The 18,360-nt window shown below is 28.8% G+C and overlaps 1 protein-coding gene across 1 annotated transcript in view; it reads left to right on the top strand.

The window, feature by feature from the left end:
- LOC142324458 (thyroid transcription factor 1-like) overlaps positions 1-18,360 on the top strand; it is a 123,894-nt gene that overhangs the window by 90,726 nt on the left and 14,808 nt on the right. The gene's annotated exons all lie outside the window — the stretch shown is intronic.

The raw sequence follows: 18,360 nt of genomic DNA, 5'->3' as shown, positions 1-18,360 counted from the left end.
AATTGGGAAAAGGGAAATGGTAAGGGAATATGGTAAAGATGAAAAGGGAAATTGGGAAAAGGAAATGGGGGAAAGGGAGAAGGTAAAAAGAGGGAGAATGGAAAAAAGGGTAAAAGAGATAAAGAGAAAGGTTAAATTTTGTGAAGTTCCGTAATGTTCATTTTGTTAATGTTTTATCAAACTCAATTTTGTTCATTTAATCTATATATATATATATATATATATATATATATATATAATATATACACACACTCAAATCCAGCAATAGCAAAGCATTGCAGGGTCTGCTAGTAAAGTATAAAAATTAAATCGTTTAAATAAAATTTAAGATAAAAAAATGTTTTATACATAAACCTAAATTAATTTATTAAACAAAGTTTCTCGATAAGTATTTTAAACGTAATAACAAAAGCTAACGATTGCTGAAAAGGAGTTACACTATGGTTTCTTTTAATGATTATACTAGCTGACCCGGCAATGCTTCACCATTGCTAGATTTGAGTATATGCATTGATTAAATGAACACAAATGCAAATTTGATAAAACTTTAAATTACGGAAATTGACAAAATTTAATCTTTCTCTTTTCCCTTCTTCCTATCATCTCTTTTTTCGCATCTTCCCTTTTTTCCTTCTTCTCTTCATAGCTTTTCCACTTCTTCCCTTTCTCCCTTTTTCCATTTTTCGCAAAAATATCTCTTTTCACGTAACTAATATATAATCTGAAATGAGCGAAATCAGACCATAAATACAATTTTTCGAATTATTCGGACCCCAGCCTCACCTGATAGATCCAAACTAATTCAGAAACCTTCGCGGGCGTGCGCACAGCTCACGAAAGTTTCATCTCAATCGGATGAATGTTTTAGGAACGCATACGGGACAAACAAAAAAAAAACATTCATTTATATATATATATATATATATATATATATATATATATATATAAATGAATGTACATATATATACATGATTACTACGTAAAATCTAAACAATAAAAAACAAAAGTATTTAGTCGTCTTTTAAAATACCCAAAATAAAACACAATACCATTATTAATAGGTAGATATACATTAAGTATATCTACCTATTTGGTTTAAAATATTTAAATCTTAGTACAACGCTTACAATAATATTTGATAGTCAAATTCTAAAAAAACATAGCAAATCATCTTTGAAAGTTTCATCGAAACTTAAATCTTCCCTAAGAAATTTCGAAAGCTTAAAAATTCTAATTAGATTCAATTTATTTGATCCAATGTAGAGCAGAATATCACTTATATATATATATATTTTGTTTTAATTAAATAATAAAATGACTTATGGTTCAGATCCACTGGAACCACAAAATTTACTAAAGTAAAAAAATAACACAAAAATCCCTGATTTTTCCATGGACTAATATAGGGGAACCGTTTATAAGAAACATCAAGGAGTTTTAAAATAATAATTACAGTTCGCAACATTTTTATGATGTTTCTAGACTGTAGTTAAAATAAAAAGAGCTTTCCGCGACTGAAGCCGCGTTACCGGAAAGTCCTACAACTGTGGGTAGTTTCTGATGCACGGTTTACACACACATACACACACAACTTAATTAAAAATATTTATCATTTTATTCAATGATTCTAACTAAAGCGCGCGCGAATACCGTATTTAATTCGCGGGGGTGTGGCGGTACTAGCGGCGACGGTCGGCACTAACTAAAATAATATAATCACAACTTGCATAAAACAAATTTCGTTTGTACGGTCGGCAGACTGGTGTAGCCGCGAGTCTCAATGCACCATGTACCGAGTCAACCGGGCGATCGAGTACGATATCCAACCAGACCTAGTTAATTTTTTAAACTTTAAATATTATTAATTTCTTTAATTCTACCGCTCACCTGTGATGTCACAAAATAGCAGTAGTTTAGAGCATATTTTGTGAGTGGAGGTGTGATTTTGCAAAACGTTTTTTGCAAATATTGTTATTTTTAAATTTCAACAAATGTGTCTATGAAAAATATTATCTTAATCAGGCGAAATATCGAGATACTGAGTGCGACGATGCTCTACAGTCTCACCCCTTTGACCTTTTAAGTTTAACAATTAAAGGCATCAATGCATCATACATAAAAGTAATCTGACTAAGTTTGGTCAAAATCGGTCCACCAGTTCTGGAGATGTAGCCAACACCGAACACACGTACGTACAAACATTAACATTCGGAAAATTTTCATCCGGTTTTTTGGGTTCCTTAGGTGTTAAAACTTCAAGATCCGGTGAAAACCGCATATGACCAAATTGGACCGATTACAATAGTTTCCGATCTAGAGCTCTGCTCTAGCGCTAGGAGGGAAAGTTACATCATCTAAATAACAGTATAAAATAAAATATAGAACTTACTAAAAATAGATCTGATCATATAAATTTTAGGTAAAATTTAGTAACCAAACGCAAAAACAGTTAAACACGAAAAAAATAAATTTAGAATATAAATGTTCAACGAATTAATTCTATTTATAAATATTAAAAGTAAGAAATACATTTTAAATACCGAATAAAAATTAAGAAAATGGATTTTAAGTAAGTCACTTTGAATAAAGAGAGAAATCAGACATAAAGAAATTAACATACACATATTTCAAAATTAATAATAAGAATTTTTAGATTAGTATATGGTGTTAACTGACTAGAAAAGTGGATTCTAAGCAGTGGTCTGTAGCAGTAATATTATGAGAAATGTATTTTCTCTCATCTCAATTTAATGAATTATTGTTAACACATTTACTATTTAAACAGCTTTGTTATAAATCACGAAATCATGATACGGAGTTGAATTTAATGAGATACAATATTAATTTGATTTATACGTAGTATAAGTTAAGACAAAATTAATACACATTTGATAGAGTAATAGCATTCAAAAGGATTCACAGCGAGATCATTGTATCCTTATCATTCTCACTATATATCACTCTCTCTTTTACTCTTTCTCGCTCAATCTTAACCCCTTCTCTTTCCCGACTAATATCTCTCTACATCTTAACAATATATACGAATTGATTACTTCAATGCGATGTTTGATATCAACTTTCAAGTGCTTTTCTCGCACTTCATTCAATCCGTTATCCTTGTTTTATTCCTTAATGGAACCAACTCCCTATCTCTTTATTCTTACTTTATCAATATCCTACCTTTAAAACAGTAATAATTTTAAATTCAGTGACTGTAAATTAAATCTTAAATATATATTATTTTGTTTAGAATTCAAAGTACCATTTTTTTAATAACTATATGTATGTTTTTTTTAATAATTAATAGGCTACTGATATAAGCTGGAATTTTTAATAAATATTATTTTATATCACATTAAATAATAAAAATAAATTAAAAACGTTATATAAAATATTTCCACGAATATAAATTTTTATTAAATTTCTGTATTACGGTAACTATACAAATTGCAAACAGTCAGTATAAGCCGAATGAAATAACGTTATTCACTTTTTAATGATAGACGTGAACAAATTGTTTTATTAAATTTAAAAATTGATTTCATAAAAAAACGGTTCGTATAATTTTTATAAAATTTCAATAAATTTAAGAGAGGTATATTCTGTTATACCACCTACCAGTAACTTCAAAAGAATTATTGAAAATAAAAAAAATTATTTCTTTATATTTTTATTGCTTAAAAATTTTAAAACACTAAACATTAAATAGTCTTACAAAAAGGTTAATTAAAAAATATATATATAATTAAAATTATTTTTTTTTTGTGTAGAATACTATTTAAATCTTTTTAGTACTTGAAAAGAATTTTCAAGGAATTTAAAAAATAAAATTGGTTTTTCAGTAATTTAAGTGACAAACATTTATATTAAGATTAATACTTTCACAAATTAAAACATATGACAACAACCACCGATTTACCATACATATTTATTTAAAATCACCTACTTATATTCATTTAATTAAGATAAATATCATCGTACTTTAGTAATTAAATGGGTACACATATGGAATTGTTTTCAATAATAACCAAGCATTCATTGAGCTAAGAAACTTATACTGATATTATGTGAATTTCTCAAAAGAACACAATTAATATAAAAATTGATATAAGAAAGATTAATATAAAAATATAAAATGTTTATGATAATCATACATTTTTATAAAAACAATCAAATATTTCATTTAAGCATTTTTTTAATAGATTTTTTTTAATGAGCGGATGATTTAAGTAGTAATCGTTAGGTGGTATTTACATCATCAATTCCATTTTTCTAAAATATTTATTTTCAAAAGTTACATTTTGTCATAAATTAATTGTATAAAATAAATAAATTGTATAAAAACATTAATTTATAACAAGAATGGAATTTTTTAAAATGAACATTATATAAAAAAGAACCTGATGATGAACGTACCTCTAAAACGCGTTTTTTCTTTCTTATAAAAATAAAATAATATATTAAAACGGTAAAAAAATTTTCATTAGTTTTATTACATAAGTAAAACAAAGTATTAAAAGTATTTAAAGGTATTTAATTTAAATGTTGATTAATTGATTTAAATGTTATTAAAGGATAATGCAATGGTATTAATGAAGTATGTTTAACAAAGTTTATTTCTATTTTTTTACAAATATATGAGTTACAGAAAATAATACGCTTACACTGACACCACACTTACGAACTCAAGGCCGTAGAGTACTCAACGAGGTTTTCGGTAAATCAAAGCAACTTTTCTTATTCCAAATCGACTATATCAATAAGTTCAATTTTTAATGATTGAGAGTTGTAACTACGCTTTGTATATATATATATATATATAATGAATATTTCGATTTTCGTCGCCAGAGTCCCTTGCAACTACTGAAAACTATTGGTTTATTAGCTTATTCAGAAAAACTGACAAAAAAATTTTAATACTTTTCTAGCACTGGTTAATTATTCGTATATAAAAAAAAAGTTATATACATAATTATAAATGAAAAATAATTATAAAAAAATAATTATACATGAAAAAAGTTACCTAAGATATCTTTTTTGGGGTACGAGTAATTTATGAATATTATTGTAAAATTATATGTTTAAATAAACCAAAATAAAATTTTTTAATTGAAAAAAATTAAGTATTTTTTTCTGCTCCCCGACCTCCAAAATCACTTTCCAAGAAATTTGTTTGATTTTTCTTTGTTAAATGGAAGAAATTAAAAACAATTCCTAAAAGAAATGTACAACCAATAAAAAGTTATTTCTTATTGGGAGCGGGGAATGAATTGCGATAAAATTTTGTTGTAATATTATTGTTAAAAGTTTATTATTTAAACTTTTAATAATATTTAAAGTTTAAATAAACCAAAATAAGTTAATATAAAAAAAGAAAAATTCAAAAAGTTGATAGCATAAGCCCCCGAAGAATTATTTTGTGTTGCTTGTACTCTACTATGTCTAGAAGGACATTAAAAAAAAATCTGTTAAAAAATATGCAATAAATAAAAATACAGCTTTTTTTGTTTGTTTTCTTTTTAATGGTAAGATAAGCATGCACGTATGTACTAAACTTAATATAAAGTGGGGTTATATTTAAAACCTTTTGAGAAAATTGACCCCAAAAACCCACCTCCTGGAGATGGAGATATTGACCCCAAAATTTTATAAAACAAATTTCTTAATATCCACGAATCTCGGTACAAAATTTCATCCACACCGGTTTACCCAATGAAAAGGTATTAAGCTTTAAACACGCTAGCACACGCACATACGTACGTATGAACATTACCTCTTACTCTTTTTTTAGAGCATAGTTCTCGAACTATACTGCCAGGAACTAAAAAGATGAGAAATTAATAGCAAAATTTTAATTTTTATAAACGTTTTTACTTTTTGATATAAAAAAAAAAAAGAGAGAAGATGCAAGTAACTTATTATTTCTGATATCCTTCGATTTTAATTTATTTCTGAAAATATTAAAAGTAAAATAAAAATTAGCACTATGTATTAGTTTAATACGAAAATAAGTTATTCGTACATAAGTTAAATTTTTTAAATCTTAATAAATTTATTTTTTATTTTTAAGAATTTTAGTTATTTATGAAATACGAATTCTGTACTGAATGAAAAACACATAAGCCTAATCGGGGGATTCAGATCCTGTAAATAAAAAAAATAGAAGTGTACAAAATTTAGCAGTTCGATTTTACACATAGTTCTCTTCATTATTTGTTCACTAAAGCATAACAAAAGAATCCACCCGAATGGCAAATCGATTTTCCTTCCGCTTTTCAATTTCGTCATATTCTTTAAAATTCAATAAACATGAATTAATATTTTTACTATTATCTATAGACAAATGGAATGCAATTAAACGTAATAATGTTTTTTGTGCTAAGGCCAAATAATTGATATCACGCGTTAGGGTTAGGAATCTGCAATCTACCGGACTACTCCTAGTAAAATGCTTTATTTTTAACCATGTAAATGTAACAATGGAAAAAATTAGTTTTTTGAATACATAAATGAGACCCCATTCCACAAACCGTCATCACAGTTTTCTTTGAAAATTGAAAAGTTGAGGAATGAAATAAGCGGGAATGTATTTATCAGATTTCAACTGGTTTTATAAACTAAACTTATGTAAAATAAATTTTGAAAACTGATGATGTTATCAATTTACTTCATTTATATATCCCTGAAAAATTGATTTTTTCAGGGTTTTAATTGTTTTAAATTTTTATAAAATATTTCAGTTAAATTATTTTTATTTTATCCATATCTGATTTCAAATTCAGATCTTAAATTACAGATTTATTTTAAAGTATACTCTTTGCTTCCTTAGAAATTACCACAAAGTATATACCAAAATATTCAAAAACCTGTTTATGAATAAAAAATAAAAACAAATCACAAGATATGTCTGGAAAAAATAAGACCAGTAATAAGAAAAGTTGTAGATCCTAAGCAAACATAATAAGAGGTAAATTTATTTTTTAAAACCCAAAATCAAAATTATTTTTTTTGTTTTTCATATCGAGATAATATAGCGTTATATAAAGTTCGACTGGAAACGCGTTTCTCTACATCTTAATTAGAAATCAATCAGTCGTAGTTCTTTTCTGGTCTCAGGATGACCGTTCTTTAAAAGTCATTATATACTAAATAGATTGAACGTAGATCCTGTAGGAATACAGAGCAGTATAACCAACCCATCAGGGATGACCAAGTACTTTTTCCAACCATTGAATATATAAAACTGAAATTACGTATCATATGGTTATCTGCTCCGAAGCAAGCCCCTTGCACCATGTCCATTCTCTTTTATTTCCAACGAAACCTCTGAGGTTTTGATAACTTCCATTTTTTGGTAGATTATTTATAATTCTTAATTTTTTCCAACCTTTCTTTTTTGCGCTTACTGATCATTCTAGCATTGTTTTAATTAATCCTTCTCACCTCATGGTATGTCGCAGTCAATCAGCTTTTCTATTCTGAAATGTTCAGATTAGATTTCTATTCACCCCCTCTTTAGTTTTTTATTTTTCATTCGGTCCATTAAATCTTTTCTAATCGCTTCCATGTCACACATAGAATGATCTCAGCCTTTCTTTATTTATTATTTTAATATTTATATTTTGGACCCAAACAGAAATAGAATTAAAACCTAATAGATCACATGATGTTACGTATCTTAAGTTTTAGTTTCGATTAATTATATACGTTACGTAAATTATTCCAATTATTTATATACTAATTAACGTTGTACATCAAGCAGAGATTAATTTATCTTTCTTAAGTAAAGAATATATAATTACAATTTAAATTAATCTACATTTAGATAAAAAATCGTTGAAGTAATATATGATTTAAAAATAATTATCTATTATTTAAATAATTAATATTTTACGCATATAAAAATAAATATCACAGGATTCTGAAGAGCTAACATCCTTAAAAATGCTATACAACTTATTCCAAATAAAACACTGATACAATTTGTTGACTGTTTTGCTAGAACCTATAACTAAACGGTTGCATCAGACCTGAAAGCTATATCCGAAAATAGCACAGCCAATCTTTAGATTAATAAGCAGTTGATGCTTACTACAAAAAAGAAAGATTTCTTGTCGCAGTCTAGGCTGATCTAAATATGTCGATGCACACCAACATACCAAACCTACCTAGGTATTACCTAAACATACAAGTAAAGATCGTTTCATTGTAAAAATATTTATTCTAAAAACGTTATAAATATTTTTTATTTCTCTTAAACTACGTAACCGCCACATCGATTAAGATATGTATCGTAGTGATACACTAGCTTCAGTATACTCTCGTCGTATTCTTCTGCCGCCAGTGCATTTAGCCACTAATTAACAGCATTTTTAAGTTCATCGTCACCCGCGAATTGCTTACCACTCAAAAATTAATTTAATTTACCAAAAAAATGGTAATCAGAATGAGCTAAGTCCGGACTATATGGTGGGTGATCGTAGATTTCCCACTTGATTGCCAATCACTCTGTGAAATTCGCTTGACTGCCATTTTCTCTCTGGCGTACAATATGAAATCCATGTTTCAATCGCCGGTAACGATTGAATTAAGGAACTCATTACCTTTTACTGTGTAGCGCATCAAAAATTCCAAAGCAGATCCCATTCGGATATTTTTGTGACGTTCCGTTAAGACATGCGGCACCCAACGTGCACAAACCTTTCTGAAGCCTTAATGGTCATTAAAAATGCGACCGATAACAGCTCTTGAAACATCAGGAAAAAGAAGGACCAAGTCAGAAATCGTTGAGCGACGATCTTTTCTAATTTCATCATCGACGCGTTTTAACAAGTCCTTGGTGATTATCGAGGGCTTCCTCAAACGTTCTTCATCGTGCACATTAATTCTGTTATTTCTAAACCTTTCACACCATTTTCAGACGTTTCCTTCATTCATTAAATTATGATCGTAGGCAGCAATCAACTGCCTATGGATTTCAGCCTGTTAACGTTTTGATGGTTTAAAAAACGTATGACTCCAGGTATTTCACAGTCAGCGGCAACATCGATTTTCCTATTCATTTTATAAGGTACTCATACGTAATCAAAGGTACTACAACGCGACAACTTACGGACAACAATGCAGTTTGTGCATTACTAGCATGGCCATAAACGACACAGGTTCGCCAACCTTAAGGAGAGAAATTTCCCAGCGGTGTTTACTTTAGAGATCTTCCTTCGCGTATATATAAATTTAAATTTTGGTGAGCGGATGAGGCAAGTTATCCCTGATGAGTTGGTTACACTGTTCTGTATTGCTACAGGATTCAGGTTCAATCTACTTTGCAAAAAATTACTTTTAAAGAATGGCCATCCTGAGGCCATAAAAGACGTTCTACTGATTGATTTGTAATTAAGCTGTAGAGTAGCGTGTTGGTAATTGGACCATATATAATGCTATATTATCTCGATACCAAAATATAATTTTGAGTTTGCGTTTTAGAACCACTTATTGCATACGCATTGGTTCTATATTTTTTTCTTTTTTTCAGTCATATATTTTGATACGTTTTGTTTCACGTCCGTGGACAATTTTTTATTATTTTGATAGATGCGTTTTGGTAATCTCTAACGAAGCAAAGAGTATACTTTAAAGTGAAATTTGTAATAATAGAGTGTAAGTATTCTTGATAATTTCACTCTGTTCGTTACAGTAAATGCATAATGAAAATTATTAATCTGTAAGAGAGTGTTATAAATTACTGCCTCTTGTATTTCAGGTATTTTCTGTGTGTCACAGAGCCGTAAAAATAATATTTAAATGCTTTTTAAAGTATAATAATATGTTTTTTTCAATTTTTCAATAAAATAAATTACTTTTAATGATTAAAACTTAAATTTAAAATGAAGCATTTTGCTTTCCACAAAATACCTTAAAAAACAAACAAAAAAAGAACTGAAATAAGTATAACTTTCTAAGCAGAAAGATACATCTTTATAAATAAAAAGATTAGAAGTGGATTAAGCTTATTAAGTGTTTGTGTACGGATTGTATTACGAAAAATATTAAGGATTAGGTTAATCTATTTTAACGGTTTTTCATCAACAAGGTTTTATTCTTAAACAAAACCGTGAAAAAATCTTAAGAAAACGTTCAGAAGTCTATGAAGTGGGCAAGTCGACGACGAAATTATTTTTATAGACAGGTTGGTGGTCTAATACGTAACGTAACTACAGTCGGTTATAAAACGATAGAATAAGCGTGACGGGAGGATTGAGCCCCCTTCCGATATACTGAAGAGGTTGCTTCGATCGCAAGCGACAATGCCCGCTAATATTGGAAACAAATGACGCCTGATTTCCCTGCCATGCAGTACCACTTCAGTTTACGCTTTTGTTACTCCCCGAGTTTCCCCCCTTTTTGAAACAAAAGCCGCGAAATAAGATTGAGAAGGAGCTTAGCGAACAATGCGTGCGCGAGTTGCATTCAACCGTAAAATTCTTCTCTCCTGCTGCCTAAACCACATCGCAACCGCACCACACACCATCACCGTTACCACTTAAAAGAGACGGTGGAATGGTGAAGGAGTAGCGGTGGAAGAGGGGAGGTCTACCCTAATATCGTCCCACACATCTACAATGTTTGACTGCTCTCTCGCCAACCCTCTCTCTTGCAAGCACTCGCTCATTTTTTCTATCTTTTGTGTTTTCTCATCTTTTCTTTTAGTTTTAATTTTTTCCTCAAAATTTAACCCAAGTGAAACACCATAGGTCTACGTAAGAAGAGATTTGTAGATTTTAATGATCCTTTTATCCTTATTCATACTCGCCTTTATTTTTTTTATTAAATTTAGTAGTTTTAAAAACTTCAATCTTTTGCGAGGATAAAACTGCCTTTTTTAAAAAAATAATGATAAAGCTGATAATCATATATGTTATATCAATATCGGAAAATTTATTCACATCACTCAATGTTCTCCAAATGTTTGAAGAAATAAAAATTTAAACCTTTGTAAGGTTAAGAATAATGTGAACGATTTATTATTCTAAATGATCTTGTTACGGCTGAAAATTATTTCCATTATAATTATACAGAGTAAAATTGTAAGCCGCTTCCAGTACGAACGAAACAAGTTTCAAATAATAATTAAAATGCTAAAAAAAAAAATAAAAAATTCCTCTATTTAGTGATGTAAGGTTTTTTCACTTCTACTTCTGTGATAAAAATTGAAAATATTTACCGCTGTTATAATCCTTAATTTAGAAAAAAAAATTTCAAGTCGATGGGTTGAAAAAAAAATCATAAATAGTAAGATAAATTTAAAAAATTTCAATTTTTAAAAGTGGGTTGATTTCAAAACATTTTCCAACAAATTTCTGCTGGTATTACATTTTTGTAAGCTAAAAAAACACGTTAAGAGAAAATTCAAACCGCCTTAAAGATGTAGTAAAATCTTAATCATTCCATCCCCGTTTATTTTTGCAAAAATTTGATAAAACAATTTCTTATTAAAAAAAGCCACTAGACCAGATTTTATGATCCTGGATTAAACAATTCCGATGATATAAGATAAAACAAACAGATGCTAACACATACACACGCACGCGCTCACACATCCGTAAGTATTAAATTTTCTATCGTGATTCAATATTTCAATATCTCCATGAACAAAATGTAACTCCATTTTAACCTAGATAATGAAGATAATCGTTATTCGTCTTTTTTCTTGGAAAAATATTTTTATAATTTCGTAAGTCACGTAGCTGGTCAAAATACTTAGACTTAAAAAATTCTGGGGGGTTCATAATAGTTTGACCAATAACAATATTTTCCCTTTATAATAATGGTATTTATTTCAATAATTCTCTAATAATGATCAGAAAATAAAGCCGTCATCCCGGCTATTATTTTGTACAAATATATGCAATTTTTCTATTACGTTAAGAATATTTTTTGAATGCATTTTTGGATTCACATCATGGACAGTGAAAATTTACAGATTTATTGTTACTTTTAGTTAATTCATATTTATATGAACGATAGGAGACTAAAAAATTACCAGATTAATCTCTGAAATTTCATTTTGTAAATGATTGATTTTTGATTAATCAAGATTAAAAATTTGTCTTTATAATTTTATTATATAATTAAGATAAATAAGCAATCGATTGATTGATTCGTAAATTATTTTGTAATACTCCAGGTAGCTTTTAAATCTTTAAATCAAACCCATAAGTAGCTGCCTTCCTTGTTCATGTAGTGCGTGTACCTTTTTATATCACTGGATTGCAAGGTTAGAATTTATTGTTAATTATAGACCTCCAACTACACAATAGCGATTGGGAGTCGGTATCCTAATAATGCTAAAAATATAATTGGTTTATTTTGCTGCTTCGGAAGTCAAGTGTCTGTCTTTTTACATTATCTTGTATAATAGTTGAATAAACTTTTAAACAATACTATTATGTACGAAAAACGGGTAAGCCACTTGGTAACATAAAAAAACCAAAAACAAAACGATTCGTTAGCTCTTCCTATGTTTGATAATATCTCACCGTTTTTAACCACTATTTCTAATCCTAATTCTTCATCTAAAAGTTCTATAATCAAAACTCTAATCATTACTTATTTTCCGCGCGAGAGAGATAGAATGATAGGACGGGTGGAGCAATAAGATAGTCATTCATTTACGAAAATATCTCGTGTAGCTCCGTATACTTACATAGTATACATTACCTTGTCAGAGTTGTTCAGGATAGTTAATAGTGCGGTAAACCAGCCGACAGCCTATGTGCACAGCAATACCACCCGTTATACGCCAGACTTTGGAATTAGTAATATAATAAATGAGTCTGAGTTTACGTAATAATAAAAATATCAAACCATAACACCGATTACTGAACCTGTATCTAGGATAGAACGTTAACCGTTTAAATCAAATGTAATAAAAACGTTGATTTCAAATTTTATTGAAGAATAATAAAATTAACTCTATAGTATTTCAAATACATTTAGGAGCAAATGCGCCTAACCTATATAATTTAAGGTAGTACCCACCGGAAATCCATTTGTATATTCTGATGACGCCGTAATAAAGAACATTAAGTACAAACAGTTTGGCAGTTTAAATAAGCATAAGTTAAAATTGGAGTCTGATTAAAAACATATGTTTCTTACTCGCCACCAAGCATTTAATCTTATCTACAAGAATTGAACACGACTTGATGTTAAAACATATTATAAAAACAGCATTGCGGGGATAAATGCATACTAAGAGCGATCCATCAGTATGTTCATGTACAATTAAAAACCACTCGTAAGTCGTGCATGAAGGTCATACACAAAATATGAGTGAATTAATTTCAGGTTTTTGGGTGCAGCAGCTGGCTTACATACAGCAACCTACATAATATCAAAAAAACTATACTGTAAAATACAATACACCTATTAGATGTAATAATTAGGTTATATAATCATTTGTCAAACAGATAACTAAACGGAATTATAATTTATTTCATACTACTTAATAATCTAAAAATAAATTTATGAAGATCACGTCATAGGCTACCAATGGAATAACCAGTTACGTAAATTAAACAGGCTTATGTATTATACAGCTTATTTTATATTTATCTATTGTAAATATCACATTAAAAATTCAATCGTGTTGAATTCAATCTTAAAAATTTCAATGACACGTAGGTAGGTAATCAATAAAAAATATAATTACAATAATAATAGCATATATTAAAATTTCAACGAAATAAATCCTTATTAAAATTAAAACCTTGTCCTATATTTTTTGTAGCCATCAATAAAAAAAAGCATGTATTTATTTTGATAGCTTTTTTTAATAAATACATACAAACTTTACACATTTAAATTCAAATAAAAACTATCAATCAGTTATTTATAAAAGGTTTTACAAATAAATTTTCACTGTGTACCATAAATCATGTATAAATAACAAAGAAAAAACAATATTAAGTATTCTTTTCTCAATAGCTTTCACCAGTCCTTGGTAAAACGGAAAAATCCATCATCTTAAAAAAATTCTCAAGGAATGATGCTAATGTGACATATCGTCCAGATACAATGCCATCGACGTAAGTCATATTTAATAAAATGTCTTTTGTAAATTGAACAGGTCTAAAAACGGGTCTGTTAGGCATATTCAATAAGATGGGACTTATTGTATTCTTTTCCAATCTTCAAACCAAAATTGAATAGAGGGCAAGGTCTTTTTAGTAACACGGATTTAAAGAAAACCCGATTTTTCAAAGTAATTATCCATCCTACTAAAGGGCATTTGTATGTGTCTGTCTATGAGTGTGTGTCCGCCCCCCTTAGCATAGCATATAAAACACCCGTAGTCCAAAATGTACCGATCACTAGTGGAAAATCCCGACTCGTTAGTACATATCTCGTGGTGGTCAGGTGTATACTTTTTATATTATTATATATTTATTACATGTACTTGTTATTATTTATACTTGTAATACATATTTATTTCTTTAATCGATATGTATGCGAAATATACAGTAATAACATATTTCTTTTATTTATGTGATTGTTTTTCTTTATAAAATAATGAACTATAACCAAAAGGTTAAATTAACCAACTTAAATTAACCATGACATAACTGGAAAATTGTTTTTTCTAACCATCCTTCATCATCCTTTCCTGATTTCATTTAATTTTCAAATTCATTATTTTCGAATATTCATTTTAATTTAAAAAAAATAAAATTTCGGTTTTCAGATTTCAACGGAAGTACCCATTTTGAAAATCCCTAAATCCATTTTGATTAGTTTCAGCGTGACATCTGTACGTACACACGTACGTATGAATGTATATTTCGCATAACTCAAAAACGATTAACCGTAAAATGTTGAAATTTTGGATTAAGGACTGTTATAATATCTAGTTGTTACCTCCCCTTTTGATTGCAATCGACTTGATCCGCCCGGAGGGCGTGTCATAGGCACGCCGGGAGAAGCTAGTATATCATATATGATATTATCTTACCTAATATCTGCCTTTCTTTAGTTTTCTCCTGTATACAACATCTGGAATATCCCTTCTCATTTCTCCATCAGGAATTTATAAACAATCTCCATGATGTAGGATTGTGTTGCTGTCCTAGAAAACAGAATAATACGATTTTCTGTTTATTTTTCGTCTGTTTTGCTTCAATAAAAAACCGACTTTTAAAAATTTTTATTTACTTTTTATTGACAATATTTACATTAATTTTATCATAATTAAATTTTCTATAAGTTTTATTACAAAATCTTCCGAATTTATTAATCATTTAACAAAGCTATTGTATTACAAAAAAAAATGTTGTTTTTCGACTCAGAATTTTGTGTTAGATATCTTAAAAAATATTTTAGTTAAAGTTCTGGGACCTGTTTTATCCACTTTCCCAGCTTAAATTACATTAAAAAAAAACCACCATATTTACTCATTAACTCTGGTCTCAAAAATTACAGTAAGGCTTCTTTTTATTAGAAGAGATGAAATTCGGGTGAAATCTTTCGCTAGCCGTAACTCGAAAATAAAACATTTTCACACCTATGTTTATACGAAGTTTTTTTCATTATTTTTATCAGTATAACATGTCCTGAAAGTTTCTCGTTCTTTGTGGGAGACTCTACATATCACTAATAATACACAAAAAAAAAATGTGTATGATCAACAAAAACAATACACATTTGTATAAAAAGAGTAGGAAAAAACTAAAGACCAAATTTCTCGATAGTATTCCCATGAAAGCCAAAGCGACGCTTATTCTCTGGTTTTGGGTAATTTCACAGTAAAAGCAGTGATTAAAATGATTATATCAATTTTGATGTTATTAATTAAATCATATTACCGTGATAAATTTATTTTTTCTAAACTCATAGTTCATCCACCTTCTTTTATCCTTTCGTAAAGGATAGAACAAGTTTTGTTTATTATGACAAAAATAAACAAAATTTTTCATTTATCTAAGTAAGAAAGTAATTTTTTGTTCATAATATTTTTATATTGATGTTATTTGGAAAAAATTTACTACACGACTATCAAAGGAAGTTCTTTCACAAAATAAAAAAAAAACACGGAAACCAGTCCGTATAATCAATAAAAAGCCAGAAACGTAAATAAAAATAATGTAGTCTGGTTGAATTAGGTTAAAATACACCAATCTCCGTGACGGATTGGTAGCGTCTCAGCTTTTCATACCGAGGTCCCGGATTCGAATCCCGATCAGGAATGACATATTTCATACGCTAAAATATTCCATTTCCCACGAAAAAGCTTCAAGTTTATTTGGTGATATCATCAAGAAAAAAAAATACGTGTGCTTGATCAATTATTTCATTCAAAAATTGACTATAATTAATTATTTTATCTTTTATTCATTTATTTATATTTTGCTTTATTTAAAAATCTGATGTAGAAACCACATGACTTCCTTTCACGCCTATAAAATTACATATATTTTTTACTACTCTTTTTTTTTCACTTTTTGTTATTATTGAATTATTATTTATTGTACATTTTTTTTTACAATCATAGGTTAATAATTATTAATAAATCAATATATTTAAATTAAAAGAAAAGGTTTAAAAAAATTTAGTTGGATTCTGGACAATTTTCCTTTTAAGATCAATATATTTCATTAATTAAAATTTTATTGGGCTTAACTCTGTAATCAATGAAAATAAGTACCACTTATGAAATATCGTTGAAAAGCTCTCAATGAGCGCTTATTATTGCATTTAAGAAAAGCCCAAAATCCTTTTTTTTTATTTTAAGCTTTTTTGGACACTTTTGGTCCAGTCGATTGCAAATCAAAAGGGGAGATGCACAACTTGATGTTACAACAGTCCTAAATCCAAGATTTTAACATCTTACGGCTAATCGTTTTTGAGTTATGCAAGATATATAGGTAGGTACGTACGTATGTACAGATTTCACGCCGAAACTAATCAAAATGGATTCAGGGATGGTCAAAATGCCTTATCTGACTGTTGATCGAACTCGAAATCTTCGAAAATGAATGATAAAGCCACTACTACTCTGCCATAAACGTAAGCAGTTTATACTTTACAACTAAACATATATAGGGCGTAAAAAGTATTTTTTTGAATTTTAAATACACGAAAACGTTTCGTACTGTGAGATAATAACATTTAAAAATATTTTTCTCATTTCATATAAAAAATTGGTTTTTACTCGGTTCATTGTCCATAATCTTTTTTTTAGCTTATTAGTAACACAATGGGCGTCTGTACTGTAACCAATATATCGGATGATTATACACTACAGAAATAGGAGAGTGTAAACCCATCGTGAAAGCAAATAGAAATGCATTTACTGTGTTAGAACTAAAGCTTTGTATAAAGCGAGTGGCAATGTAATTGCTGTATGTCCATCCCCGGTCTAATGTCAATATTAGCGGTACAAGCAGTCTGATAGTCTGTCGGTCTGTACGTTGCAACAATACAAGGTTACACAGACGAGTCGACCCGACAAAATTACGGACTGTACCGGGCTATACAACCATAAGACAAATAAACAACAGTCACGGTCAAAAGAAGGAAGGACCGTTCATTTGAGTCAGTCATGTCAGTCAAGTCTCTCTGACAGCGGTCCCTTCTTATTAAGTTTCTCAATTACCCAAATTATTGCATCCGCTCACTTACTTTAATCCTAACTACCGTTGTAATAACTTATGCTGCGATATTCACACGTAAATTTTGTAGTGCAATTGCATACTTAAGACGACAGTGAGACAAATGACTTAAGTAATCATCAGTTTAAAGACGATAAAAATAATAAAATAATAATGTTAAGCCGTTTAAATATTGTTAAAAACAAAGAAAAAGAAGAAAAACAGGAAAGGGAGAACGATAAAATAAACTTCCATCTTTTAACCCTTACTATTTTTTTGACGTTTTACCGGAGAATTAAAAAAATAATAAAACCAGTCGCAAAAATAAAAAAATTGATATGGACACTACATTACTTCCTTGTACGCCTATTAAATTACATATACACTTTTTTTTTTAAATGAAAGTACATCAAATTTTATTTCATTAATAATTTTTGATATTTTTTCATATTTAGTTTTTTTTATTATTATTTATCGAAAAACCTTTTTTACAATCGGATGTTAATAAATCAATATATTTAAATCAAAAAAAAAAGTTTAAAAAAAAGGAGATGAAGTCTGATTCGAACCGATGTGCTTTCCCCTAAGATCCAAATATTTCATTAATTAAAATTTTATTTGGCTATAACTCTGAAACCAATGAAAATAAGTACCACTGATGATATTTCGTTGAAAAGCTCTCAATGAGGGCTTATTACTAAAAGCCCAAAATCCA

Source organism: Lycorma delicatula, chromosome 5 (assembly GCF_047948215.1).
Source record: "Lycorma delicatula isolate Av1 chromosome 5, ASM4794821v1, whole genome shotgun sequence".
Classification (NCBI taxonomy): domain Eukaryota; kingdom Metazoa; phylum Arthropoda; class Insecta; order Hemiptera; family Fulgoridae; genus Lycorma; species Lycorma delicatula.
The sequence above is the reverse complement of the archived record's forward strand: the minus strand, read 5'-3'. Positions and strand labels throughout refer to the sequence as shown.